The sequence below is a fragment of the Arachis hypogaea genome, chromosome 12 (assembly GCF_003086295.3).
Source record: "Arachis hypogaea cultivar Tifrunner chromosome 12, arahy.Tifrunner.gnm2.J5K5, whole genome shotgun sequence".
Classification (NCBI taxonomy): domain Eukaryota; kingdom Viridiplantae; phylum Streptophyta; class Magnoliopsida; order Fabales; family Fabaceae; genus Arachis; species Arachis hypogaea.
This window is the reverse complement of record NC_092047.1, coordinates 69,864,439-69,877,823: the sequence shown is the minus strand read 5'-3', so window position 1 is coordinate 69,877,823 and position 13,385 is coordinate 69,864,439. Positions and strand designations below refer to the sequence as shown.

Genomic DNA, 13,385 nt, shown 5'->3' with positions numbered 1-13,385 from the left:
TTTCCAGGGTCTTGTCTCTTCAGAGGTAATCTCTGCCTAGTCAAGTCATCCAGTTCTTTGATGAATAATGGAGGTTCATTCTCCCAAGTCTCATTACCAAATAACTTGGCATTTAGCTTCATGATTGCTCCAAGGTACTTAGCAACTTGCTCTTCAGTGACATCTTCATCCTCTTCAGAGGAAGAATACTCATCAGAGCTCATGAATGGCAAAAGTAAATTCAATGGAATCTCTATGGTCTCAGAATGAGCCTCAGATTCCCATGGTTCCTCATTAGGGAACTCCATGGAGGTCAGTGGACGTCCATTGAGGTCTTCCTCAGTGGGAATCACTGCCTCTTCCTCCTCTCCATGTTCAGCCATGTGGTTATGGCCTTGCACTCTCTTTTGGAATTCTCTTCTGTATTGCTTGGGAGAGTGCTAGGAGGGAGTTCAGTAATTTTCTTACTCAGCTGACCCACTTGTGCCTCCAAATTTCTAATGGAAGACCTTGTTTCAGTCATGAAACTTTGAGTGGTTTTAATTAGATCAGAGACTATGGTTGCTAAGTCAGAGGGGCTCTGCTTAGAATTCTCCGTCTGTTGCTGAGAAGATGATGGAAAAGGCTTGCCATTGCTAAACCTGTTTCTTCCACCATTGTTGTTGTTGAAGCCTTGTTGAGGCCTCTGTTGGTCCTTCCATGAGAGATTTGGATGATTTCTCCATGAAGGATTATAGGTGTTTCCATAGGGTTCTCCCATGTAATTCACCTCTTCCATTGCAGGGTTCGCAGGGTCATAAGCTTCTTCTTCAGAGGAAGCTTCCTTAGTACTGCCTGTTGCTGCTTGCATTTTAGAAAGACTCTGAGAAATCATATTGACTTGTTGGGTCAATATTTTATTCTGAGCCAATATGGCATTCAGAGTATCAATCTCAAGAACTCCTTTCTTCTGAGTTGTCCCATTATTCACAGGATTCCTTTCAGAGGTGTACATGAACTGGTTATTTGCAACCATTTCAATGAGTTCTTGAGCTTCTGCAGGCGTCTTCTTCAGATGAAGAGATCCTCCAGCAGAGCTATCTAATGACATCTTGGATAGTTCAGACAGACCATCATAGAAGATTCTTATGATGCTCTATTCTGAAAGCATGTCAGAAGGGCACCTTCTAATCAATTGCTTGTATCTCTCCCAAGCTTCATAGAGGGACTCACCATCCTTCTGTCTAAAAGTTTGGACTTCCACTCTAAGCTTACTCAATTTTTGAGGTGGAAAGAACTTTGCCAAGAAGGCATTGACTAGCTTTTCCCAAGAGTTCAGGCTTTCCTTAGGTTGTGAATCCAACCATGTCCTAGCTCTGTCTCTTACAGCAAAAGGAAAAAGCATAAGTCTGTAGACTTCAGGATCAACCCCATTGGTGTTGACAGTGTCACAGATTTGCAAGAATTCAGCTAAGAAGTCCATGAAACTTGCAATTCCGTTGCATTAGAAAAACTAATTGAGGCTTAAGCTCAAAGTTGTTTGCTCCAATGGCAGGGATTGAGATGCTTCTCCCATAGAAATCAGAAGTAGGTGCAGTAAAGTCACCAAGCACCTTCCTTGCATTGTTGGCATTGTTGTTATTTTCGGCTGCCATGGTTTCTTCTTCCTTGAAAAGCTCTGTTAGGCCCTCTAAAGAGAGATGTTCTTTGGCTTCTCTTAGCTTTCTCTTCAAGGTCCTTTCAGGTTCAGGATCAGCTTGAACAAGTATGCCTTTATCTTTGTTCCTGCTCATATGAAAGAGAAGAGAACAAGAAAGTAGGGAATCCTCTATGTCACAATATAGAGATTCCTTGAGGTGTCAGAGGAAAAAAAAGAATAGAAGGAGGAAGTGGAGAAGAGGGAATTTGAACTTATCAAGAGGGATAGAGTTCGAATTGCACCTTGATGAGGAATCTTAGTCCCTTAAATAGAAGGATGTGAGAGGAGGGGAAGAATTTTCGAAAATAAATTAAAAATATTTTGAAATAATAAAGAAGAAATTTAAAAATTTGATTGAGATTTTCGAAAACTAAGATTGGGAAAGAAATCAAGTGATTTTTTGAAAAAGATTTTGAAATCAGAAATTAAAAAGATATGATTTGAAACTTAATTTTGAAAAAGATGTGATTGAAAAGATATGTTTGAAAAGATATGATTGAAAATCAATTTAGAAAAAGAAAACTTTTAAAATTAAAGCTGATTACTTGACTATCAAGAAATTAAAAGATATGATTTTAAAACTTAAAGTTTGATCCTTTCTTAATAGGCAAGTAACAACTTGAAAAATTTTGAAGTAAATCTTGAATTGAAGCAAGGATTTTTGAAAATAGTAAAAATAAATATAAAATGGAAAGAAATTGATTTTGAAAGAGATATGATTGAAAAGATATGATTTGAAAAAGATTTGATTTTGAAAAATTATGAAAACTTGAAAAAAATGTGAATTAAAAACAAAATCTTCCCTCTAGTGTCATCCTGGCGTTAAATGCCCAGAATGGGCACCATTCTGGCATTTAAAGCCCAAATCTCTACCATTTTGGGTGTTAAACTCCCAGCCAGGTACCCTGGCTGGCATTTAAACGCCAGTTTTCCTTCTTCACTGGGCGTTTTGAACGCCCAGCTTTTTCTGTTTGATTCCTCTGCTGAATGTTTTGAATCTTCAATTCTCTGTATTATTGACTTGAAAAGACATAGTTTGGAAAATATTTTTGATTTTTTGATGATGAGAAACAACAATAAAAAATGCAACTAAGATCAAATAAACAATGCATGCAGGACACCAAACTTAAAAATTTTCATTTAGGAGACACTAACAAATTGAGAATGCATATGAGAAACAACAAAACACACAAAACAAGAGAATTTAAAGATCAGAGCAATGAAATCATCAAGAACAACTTGAAGATCAATGAAGAACAATATGTATAAATTCGAAAAATGCAAGAAGAATAAAACATGCAATTGACACCAAACTTAAAAATTGATACTAGACTCAAACAAGAAACATAAAATATTTTTGGTTTTATGATTTTAAAAATTTTTTTTGTGATTTTCGAAACTTATATGGAAAAGAAAATAAAGAGAATCAAAACTTTTAATAAGAATTCCAGGAATCATGCAATGTTAGTCTAAAGCTTCAGTCTAAAAAGGATTAGACATGTTTGGCCAAGCTTCAGCAGGACATTACATTCAATAGCTAAATTGATGAGAATCAATCAGCTTTTGCGATGGTGGGAACATCACCTTGAAACTCTAGAATTCATTCTTAAAAATTCTGAAAAAAATACCTAATCTAAGCAACAAGATGAACCGTCAGTTGTCCAAACTCGAACAATCCCCGGCAACGGCGCCAAAAACTTGGTGCACGAAATTGTGATCATCAACAATGGTGCCAATGGACTTGGAGCTCTCAAACGTGAATCACACTTTGTCACAATTCCGCACAACTAACCAGCAAGTGCACTGGGTCATCCAAGTAATAAACCATACGTGAGTAAGGGTCGATCCCACGGAGATTGTCGGCTTGAAGCAAGCTATGGTCATCTTATAAATCTCAGTCAGGCAGATTCAAATGGTGATGGAGGATTGATAATTAAAAGATGAATAAAACATAAAATAAAGATAGAGATACTTATGTAATTCATTGGTGGATTTCAGATAAGCGTATGAAGATGCTTTGTTCCCCTTGAACCTCTGCTTTCCTATTGCCTTCTTCCAATCATTCATACTCCTTTCCATGGCAAGCTTTATGTTGGGCATTACCGTTGTCAATGGCTACATCCCGTCCTCTCAGTGAAAATGGTCCTGATGCTCTATCACAACATCGGCTAATCAGCTGTCGGTTCTCGATCATGTCGGAATAGGATCCATTGATCCTTTTGCGTCTGTCACACGCCCCACAATCGCGAGTTTGAAGATCGTCACAGTCATCCCTTCCCAGATCCTACTCAGAATACCACAGACAAGGTTTAGACGTTTCGGATCTCAGGAATGGCTGCCATTAATTCTAGCCTATACCACGAAGGTTCCAATCTTAGATTAGAAACCCAAGAGATACGCATTCAAGCCATTGCTAGTAGAACATAGGTGGTTGTCAGGCACATGTTCATAGGTGAGAATGATGATGAGAGTCACGGATCATCACATTCATCAAGTTGAAGAACAAATGAATATCTTAGAGAAGAAATAGACTTGAATTGAATAGAAAAACAATAGTACTTGTATTAATTCATGAAGAACAGCAGAGCTCCACACCTTAATCTATGGTGTGTAGAAACTCCACCGTTGAAAATACATAAGAACAAGGTCTAGGCATGGCCGTGAGGCCAGCCTCCATGATCTAAGAACTACACGTCCAAAGATGAACAAAAGATAATTCAAAGATGAAAATACAATAGTAAAAGGTCCTATTTATAGAAAACTAGTAGTCTAGGGTTACAGAAATGAGTAATTAATGCAGAAATCTTCTTCCGGGCCCACTTGGTGTGTGCTTGGGCTGAGCATTGAAGCTTCCATATGTAGAGATTTTTTTTGGAGTTAAACGGTAGTTTTTGTGCCAGTTTGGGCGTTTAACTCCAGCTTTTGTGCCAGTTTTGGAGTTAAACGCCAGAATTCTTGAGCTGACTTGGAACGCCTGTTTGGGCCATCAAATCTCGGGCAAAGTATAAACTATTATATATTGCTGGAAAGCCTAGGATGTCTACTTTCCAACGAAATTGAGAGAGCACCAATTGGGCTTCTGTAGCTCCAGAAAATCCACTTTGAGTGCAGGGAGGTCAGAATCCAACAGCATCTGCAGTCCTTTTTCAGCCTCTGAATCAGATTTTTGCTCAGGTCCCTCAATTTCAGCCAGAAAATACTTGAAATCACAGAAAAACACACAAACTCATAGTAAAGTCCAGAAGAGTGATTTTTATTTAAAAACTAATAAAAACATAATAAAAACTAACTAAAATATACTAAAAACATACTAAAAACAATGCCAAAAAGCGTATAAATTATCCGCTCATCACTTGGCTAACAAGAAATTTAAAATATATGATTCTAAAATTCAAATATTGAACCTTTCTTAACAAGGAAGTAACAAACTTGAAATTTTTTAATCAAATCATTAATTGGTAGCCAGGATTTTCGAAAATAGTAAGAGAAAAATGGAAGAAGATTTGATTTTGAAAAAGATATGATTTGAAAAAGATATGATTTGAAAAAGATTTGATTTTGAAAAATTATGAAGATTTGAAAAAGATTTGAATTAAAAACTAACTTACCTCCCTTGTGTTGTCCTGGCGTTAAACGCCCAGAATGGTATCCATTATGGCGTTAAACGCCCAAAATACTACCTTTTCGGGTGTTTAACGCCCAGCCAGGTACCCTGGATAGCATTTAAACGCCAGTTTTCCTTCCTTACTGGGCGTTTTGAATGCCTAGCTTTTTTCTCTGTGATTCCTCTACTGTATATTCTGAATCTTCAATTCTCTGTATTATTGACTTGAAAAGACATAATTTTGAAAATTTTTTTGAATTTTTAATGATGAGAGAGAGCAACAACAAAATGAAACTAATCATGAATAACTAAGATCAAATAAACAATGCATGCAAGAACACGTTGAATGTCAAGATGAACATCAACACATATTTTTAAGAAAAGAAAGACATGCAAGACACCAAACTTAAAAATTTTCATATTAGAGACACTAACAAATTGAGAATGCACATGAAAAACAACAAAAGACACAAAACAAGAGAATTTAAAGATCAGATCCAAGAAAATCATCAAGAACAACTTGAAGATCAATGAAGAACATGATGCATGAAAAATTTTTTTTCCGAAAATTTTTAAGATAATTTAAAAATATGCAATTGACACCAAACTTAAAATTTGACACTAGACTCAAACAAGAAACACAAAATTTTTGGTTTTTATGATTTTATGAAATTTTTTTGTGTATTTTTATTTGTATTTTTCGAAAATTATTTTAGAAAAAGAAACTTAAATAAATTCAAAATTTTTTATAGGAATTCCAGGAATCATGCAATGTTAGTCTAAAGCTTCAGTCTAAAAAGATTAGACATGGCTAGCCAAGCTTCAACAGGACATTACATACAACAGCCAAATTGATGGGAATCAACTAGCTCCTGTGATGATAAAAGCATCATCTGAAACTCTAGAATTCATTCTTAAAAATTCTAAAGAACAAAATAAAATTTTTTTTTTGAAATTTTTTTGAAAATAAATAAAAGTTAAAAATCTTAAACATAAAATAAAAGTACCTAATCTGAGCAACAAGATGAACCGTCAGTTGTCCAAACTCGAACAATCCCCGGCAACGGCGCAAAAAACTTGGTGCACAAAATTACAATCACACTTTTGCAATTCCGCACAACTAACCAGCAAGTGCACTGGATCGTCCAAGTAATACCTTACGTGAGTAAGGGTCGATCCACAGAGATTGTCAGCTTGAAGCAAGCTATGGTCATCCTTGTAAATCTCAGTCAGGCGAATTCAAATGGTTTTGAGGTTTTGATAATTAAAATATAATTAAAACAGAAAATAAGATAGAAATACTTATGTAATTCATTGGTGGGATTTCAGATAAGCGTATGGAGGTGCTTTGTTGCTTCTGAACCTCTGCTTTCCTATTGCCTTCTTCCAACCATGTGTTACCTCCTTCCATGGCAAGCTGTATGATCCTCTCGGATGAAAACAATTCCATCTGCGCTGTCACCGCAGGGCTAATCATCTGTCGGTTCCCGCTAGCGTCGGAATAGGACCATTGTCCTTTTGTGCACTGTCACTTGCGCCCCACATTCGCAAGTTTGAAGTTCGTCACAGTCATCCCTTCCCAGATCCTACTCGGAATACCACAGACAAGGTTTAGACTTTCCGGATCTCAGGAATGGCTGCCAACAATTCTAGCCTATACCACGAAGGTTCTAATCTTAGATTAGAAACCCAAGAGATATGCACTCAAGCTATTGTAGATAGAATGGACGTGGTTGTTAGGCACGCACTCATAGGTGAGAATGATGATGAGTGTCACGGATCATCACATTCATCGGGTTGAAGTGCGAGTGGATATCTTAGAGAAGAAGTAGGCGTGAATTGAAGAGAAAAACAATAGTACTTGTATTAATTCATGAAGAACACCAGAGCTCCACACCTTAATCTATGGGGTGTAGAAACTCCACCGTAGAAAATACATAAGTGAAAGAAGGTCTAGGCATGGCCGAATGGCCTGCCTCCCAAAGAGGGTTCAATCATCAAAACATGATTAAAAGATAAAAGATTAAAATACAACAGTAAAAGGTCCTATTTATAATGAACTAGTAGCCTAGGATTTACAGAAATAAGTAAATGATGCAGAAATCCACTTCCGGGATCCACTTAGTGTGTGCTTGGGCTGAGCATTGAAGCTTTTTCGTGCATAGGCTTTTCTTGGCGTTAAACGCCAGCTTTGGTGCCAGTTTGGGTGTTTAACTCCAATTCTGGTGCCAGTTTGGGCGTTTCACGCCAGAAATTTTAGGCAGACTTTGAACGCGGGTTTGGGCCATTGGTGCACGAAATTGTGATCTCAGGCAACGGCGCCAAAAACTCTGTACGCACGTCTTAATAAATCATTTTTCATTCACAACTTCGATACAACTAACCAGCAAGTGCACTGGGTCGTCCAAGTAATAAACTTTACGTGAGTAAGGGTCGATCCCACGGAGATTGTTGGTATGAAGCAAGCTATGATCATCTTGTAGATCTCAGTCAGGCGGATATCAAATAGTTATGGAGTTTTCGAAAATAATAATAAATAAATAGAGAATAAAGATAGAAATACTTATGTATATCATTGGTGAGAATTTTAGATAAACGTATAGAGATGCTTTCGTCCCTCTGAACTTCTGCTTTCCTGCTGTCTTCATCCAATCAGTCATACTCCTTTCTATGGCTGGCTTTATGTAAGGACATCACCGTTGTCAATGGCTACTTTTCATCCTCTCTGTGAAAATGGTCCGATGCGCTGTCACTGCATGGCTAATCATCTGGAGGCATCACCAGTGTCAATGGCTGCATCCTATCCTCTTGTGAAAAAGGTCCAAATGCTCTGTCACAGCACGGCTAATCATCTGAGGTTCTCGATCATACTGGAATAGGATTCACCCTCCTTTTGCGTCTGTCACTACGCCCAGCACTCGCGAGTTTGAAGTTCGTCACAGTCATTCAATCCCAGAATCCTACTCGGAATACCACAGACAAGGTTTAGACTTTCCGGATTCTCATGAATGCCACCATCAATCTAGCTTACACCACGAAGATTCTGATTAAGAGATCCAAGAGATAATCATCCAATCTAAGGTGGAACAGAAGTGGTTGTCAGGCACGCGTTCGTGGGGGAATGATGATGATTGTCACGTTCATCACATTCATTGTTGAAGTGCGAATGAATATCTTAGAAGTGGAATAAGTTGAATTGAATAGAAAAACAGTAGTACTTTGTATTAATTCATGAGGAACAGCAGAGCTCCACACCTTAATCTATGGAGTGCAGAAACTCTACCGTTTGAAAATATATAAGTGAAAGGTTCAGGCATGGCCGAATGGCCAGCCCCCCAAACGTGATCAATATGATCGAAAGATGAACTAAAAATCATAAGATGATCCGAATAAATAAATACAATAGTAAAAAGTCCTATTTATACTAAACTAGTTACTAGGGTTTACAGAAGTAAGTAATTGATGCATAAATCCACTTCCGGGACCCACTTGGTGTGTGCTTGGGCTGAGCTTGAAGTTTATACGTGGAGAGGGCATTCTTGGAGTTGAACGCCAGTTTGTAACGTGTTTCTGGCATTCAACTCTGGCTTGTGACGTGTTTCTGGCGTTTAACTCCAGACTGCAGCGTAGAACTGGCGTTCAATGCCCTTTTGCATCGTCTAAACTCGGCCAAAGTATGGACTATTATATATTGCTGGAAATCCCTGGATGTCTACTTTCCAACGCAATTGAAAGCGCACCATTTTGAGTTCTGTAGCTCCAAAAAATCCACTTTGAGTCCAGGGAGGTCAGAATCCAACAGTATCAGCAGTCCTTCTTCTACCTCTGAATCTAATTTTTGCTCAAGTCCCTCAATTTCAGCCAAAAAATACCTGAAATCACAGAAAAACACACAAACTCATAGTAAAGTCCAGAAATGTGAATTTAACATAAAAACTAATGAAAACATCCCTAAAAGTAACTAGATCCTACTAAAAACATACTAAAAACAATGCCAAAAAGCGTATAAATTATCCGCTCATCACAACACCAAACTTAAATTGTTGCTTGTCCCCATGCAACTGAAAATCAAATAGGATAAAAAGAAGAGAATATACTATAAATTCCAAACTATCAATGAAACATAGCTCCAATCAGATGAGCGGGACTTGTAGCTTTTTGCCTCTTGAATAGTTTTGGCATCTCACTTTATCCATTGAGGTTCAGAATGATTGGCATCTATTAGGAACTCAGAGTTCAGATAGTGTTATTGATTCTCCTAGTTCAGTATGTTGATTCTTGAACACAGCTACTTTATGAGTCTTGGCCGTGGCCCTAAGCACTTTGTTTTCCAGTATTACCACCGGATACATAAATGCCACAAACACATAACTGGGTGAACCTTTTCAGATTGTGACTCAGCTTTGCTAAAGTCCCCAATTAGAGGTGTCCAGGGTTTTTAAGCACACTCTGTTTTTTGCTTTGGACCTTGACTTTAACTGCTCAGTCTCAAGTTTTCACTTGACACCTTCACGCCACAAGCACATGGTTAGGGACAGCTTGGTTTAGCCGCTTAGGCCAGGATTTTATTCCTTTAGGCCCTCCTATCCACTGATGCTCAAAGCCTTGGGATCCTTTTTATTTACCCTTGCCTTTTGGTTTTAAGGGCTATTGGCTTTTTCTGCTTGCTTTTTCTTTTTCTTTCTATTTTATTTATTTTTTTTTGCTATTTTTTTTTCTGCAAGCTTTGTTCTTTGCTGCTTTTTCTTCCTTCAAGAATCATTTTTATGATTTTTCAGATTATCAAATAACATGTCTCCTTATCATCATTCTTTCAAGAGCCAACATATTTAACATTCTTAAACAACTTCAAAAGACATATGCACTGTTCAAGCATTCATTCAGAAAACAAAAAGTATTGTCACCACATCAATATAATTAAACTAAGTTCAAGGATAAATTCGAAACTCATGTACTTCTTGTTCTTTTGAATTAAAACATTTTTTTCATTTAAGAGAGGTGATGGATTCATAGGACATTCATAACTTTAAGACATAGTTACTAAATACTAATGATCATGTAATAAGACACAAATATGGATAAGCACTTAACATAAAGAAAACGAAAAATAGAGAATTTAAGAACAAGGAATGAGTCCACCTTAGTGATGGTGGCGTTTCCTTCTTGAGGAACCAATGATGTCCTTGAGCTCTTCTATGTCTCTTCCTTGTCTTTGTTGCTCCTCCCTCATTGCTTTTTGATCTTCTCTAATTTCATGAAGGATGATGGAGTGCTCTTGATGTTCCACCCTTAATTGTCCCATGTTGGAACTTAATTCTCCTAGGGAGGTGTTGGTTTGCTCCCAATAGTTTTATGGAGGAAAATGCATTTGAGGCATCTCCGGGATCTCATGGTGATGAGCTTCATGCGTCTCTTGAGCTCCATGAATGGGCTCTCTTGTTTGCTCCATCTTTTTCTTAGTGATGGGCTTCTCTTCCTCAATGGGAATGTCTCCTTCTATGTCAATCCCAGCCGAATTGCATAGATGGCAAATGAGGTGAGGAAAAGCTAACCTTGCCATAGTGGAGGACTTGTCAGCCACCTTGTAGAGTTCTTGAGGTATAATCTCATAAACCTCCACCTCTTCTCCAATCATGATGCTATGGATCATGATGGCCTGGTCTATAGTAACTTCAGACCGGTTGCTAGTGGGAATGATTGAGCGTTGAATGAACTCCAACCATCCTCTAGCTACAGGCTTAAGGTCCAGTCTTCTTAATTGAACCGGCTTGCCTTTGGAGTCAATCTTCCATTGAGCTCCTTCAACACATATGTCCATGAGGACTTGGTCCAACCTTTGATTAAAGTTGACCCTTCTAGTGTAGGGGCGTGCATCTCCTTGCATCATAGGCAAGTTAAATGTCAACTTCACATTTTCCGGACTAAAATCTAAGTATTTCCCCCGAACCATTATAATATAATTCTTTGGATTCGGGTTCCTACTTTGATCATGGTTCTTAGTGATCCATGCATTGGCATAGAACTCTTGAACCATTAGGATGCCGACTTGTTGGATGGGGTTTGTCAGAACTTCCCAACCTCTTCTTTGGATTTCATGTCGGATCTCTGGATACTCATTTCTCTTGAGCTTGAAAGGGACCTCGGGGATCACCTTCTTCTTGGCCACAACATCATAGAAGTGGTCTTGATGAGCTTTGGAGATGAATCTTTCCATCTCCCATGACTCGGAGGTGGAAGCTTTTGTCTTCCCTTTCCCTTTTCTAGAGGATTCTCCGATCTTAGGTGCCATCAATGGTAATGGAAAAACAAAAAGCTTATGCTTTTACCACACCAAACTTAGAATATTGCTCGCCCTCGAGCAAGAGAAGAGAGAATAGATGAAGAAGAAGAAGAAAATATGGAGGAGAGGAGGGAGAGGTATATTCGGCCAAGAAGGGAAATAGAGGGTTGTGTTGTGTGAAAATGAGGAAGAATGGAGGGCTATATATAGGGAAGGGAGGGGGGTAAGGTTCGGCCATAAGGGTGGGTTTTGGGTGGGAAATTGATTTTGAATTTTGAAGGTAGGTGGAGTTTATGAGGTAGGTTTATGGGGAAGAATGGATGGATGTGAGTGGTGAAGTGGTGATAGGGAAGAGAGATTGAGGTGATTGGTGAAGGGTTTTGGGGAAGAGTGTTTATTGGGAAGAGAGGATGAACATTGAGAAGAGGGAAGAGAATGAGTGGTGGTAGGTGGGGTTCCTGTAGGGTCCACAAATGCTGAGATGATCCTGTGGGGTCCACAGATCCTGAGGTGTTAAAGAATTGCATCCCTGCACCAATTAGGCATGTAAAATGCCTTTGCATGCAATTCTGGCATTTAAACACTGAATTGATGCTTGTTCTGGGCGTTCAGCGCCCAGATGCAACATATTTCTGGCGTTGAACACCAGCCAGATGCTTGTTTCTGGCGTTCAGTGCCAGCTCTTCTTCACTGTGCATTTCTGGCGTCTGAACGCCAGGATGCTGCTTGTTTTTGGCGTTCAACGCCAGATCCATTCTCTGTTTTGGTGTTGAATGCCAGCTAGATGCTCCTTACTGGCATTTAAACGCAAGTAAGATCCTCCTCCAGAGTGTGATTTTTCTTCTGTTGTTTTTGATTCCGTTTTCAATTTTTATATTTATTTTGTGACTCCACATGATCATGAACCTAATAAAACATGAAATAACAATAAAAATAAAATAAATAAAAATTGAGTAGCCTCCCAACAAGCACTGTTTTAATGTCAATAGCTTGACAGTGGGCTCTCATGGAGCCTCACAGATGTTCAGAGCATTGTTGAGACTCTCCAACACCAAACTTAGAGTTTGACTGTGGGGGCTCTGGTTGACTCTGTTTTGAGAGAAGCTTACTGTGCCTCTTTTCCATGTTTACAGAAGGATGTCATTGAGTATTAAACTCAAGGGAGTCCTCATTCAATTGAAGGACTAGTTCACGTCTGTTAACATCAATCACAGCTCTTGCTGTGGCTAGGAAGGGTCTTCCAAGGATGATGGATTCATCCTCATCCTTCCCAGTATCTAGGATTATGAAATCAGCAGGGATGTAAAGGCCTGCAACCTTTACTAACATGTCCTCTACTTGTTCATAAGCCTGTTTTCTGGAATTGTCTGCCATCTCTAATGAGATTTTAGCAGTTTGTACCTCCAAGATTCCCAGTTTCTCCATTACAGAGAGTGGCATGAGGTTTATTCCTGACCCCAGGTCACATAGAGCCTTCTCAAAGGTTATTGTGCCTATGGTACAAGGTATTAGGAATTTTCCAGGATCCTGTTTCTTCTGAGGCAATCTCAGTTGATCCAATGCATTTAGTTCATTGGTGAACAGGGGAGGTTCATCTCCCCAAGTTTCATTACCAAATAAATTGGCATTTAGCTTCATGATTGCACCAAGGAACTTGGTAACTTGCTCTTCAGTAACATCCTCATTCTCTTCAGAAGAGGAATACTCATTAGAGCTCATGAAGGGCATAAGGAGGTTCAATGGAATCTCTATGGTCTCTAGATGAGTCTCAGATTCCTTTGGTTCCTCAGAGGGACACTCCTTATTGATCACTGGACGTCCTAGGAGGTCTTCCTCTTTGGAAT

At 38.7% G+C, this 13,385-nt stretch overlaps 1 non-coding gene across 1 annotated transcript; it reads left to right on the top strand.

Annotated features, from left to right (window-relative positions):
* The first annotated feature begins 1,123 nt into the window (after positions 1-1,123).
* Positions 1,124-1,231, top strand: LOC112731871 (small nucleolar RNA R71). The gene has a single exon (XR_003167624.1). It is a non-coding gene; the product is annotated as a small nucleolar RNA R71 (small nucleolar RNA).
* The last annotated feature ends 12,154 nt before the right edge of the window (positions 1,232-13,385 follow it).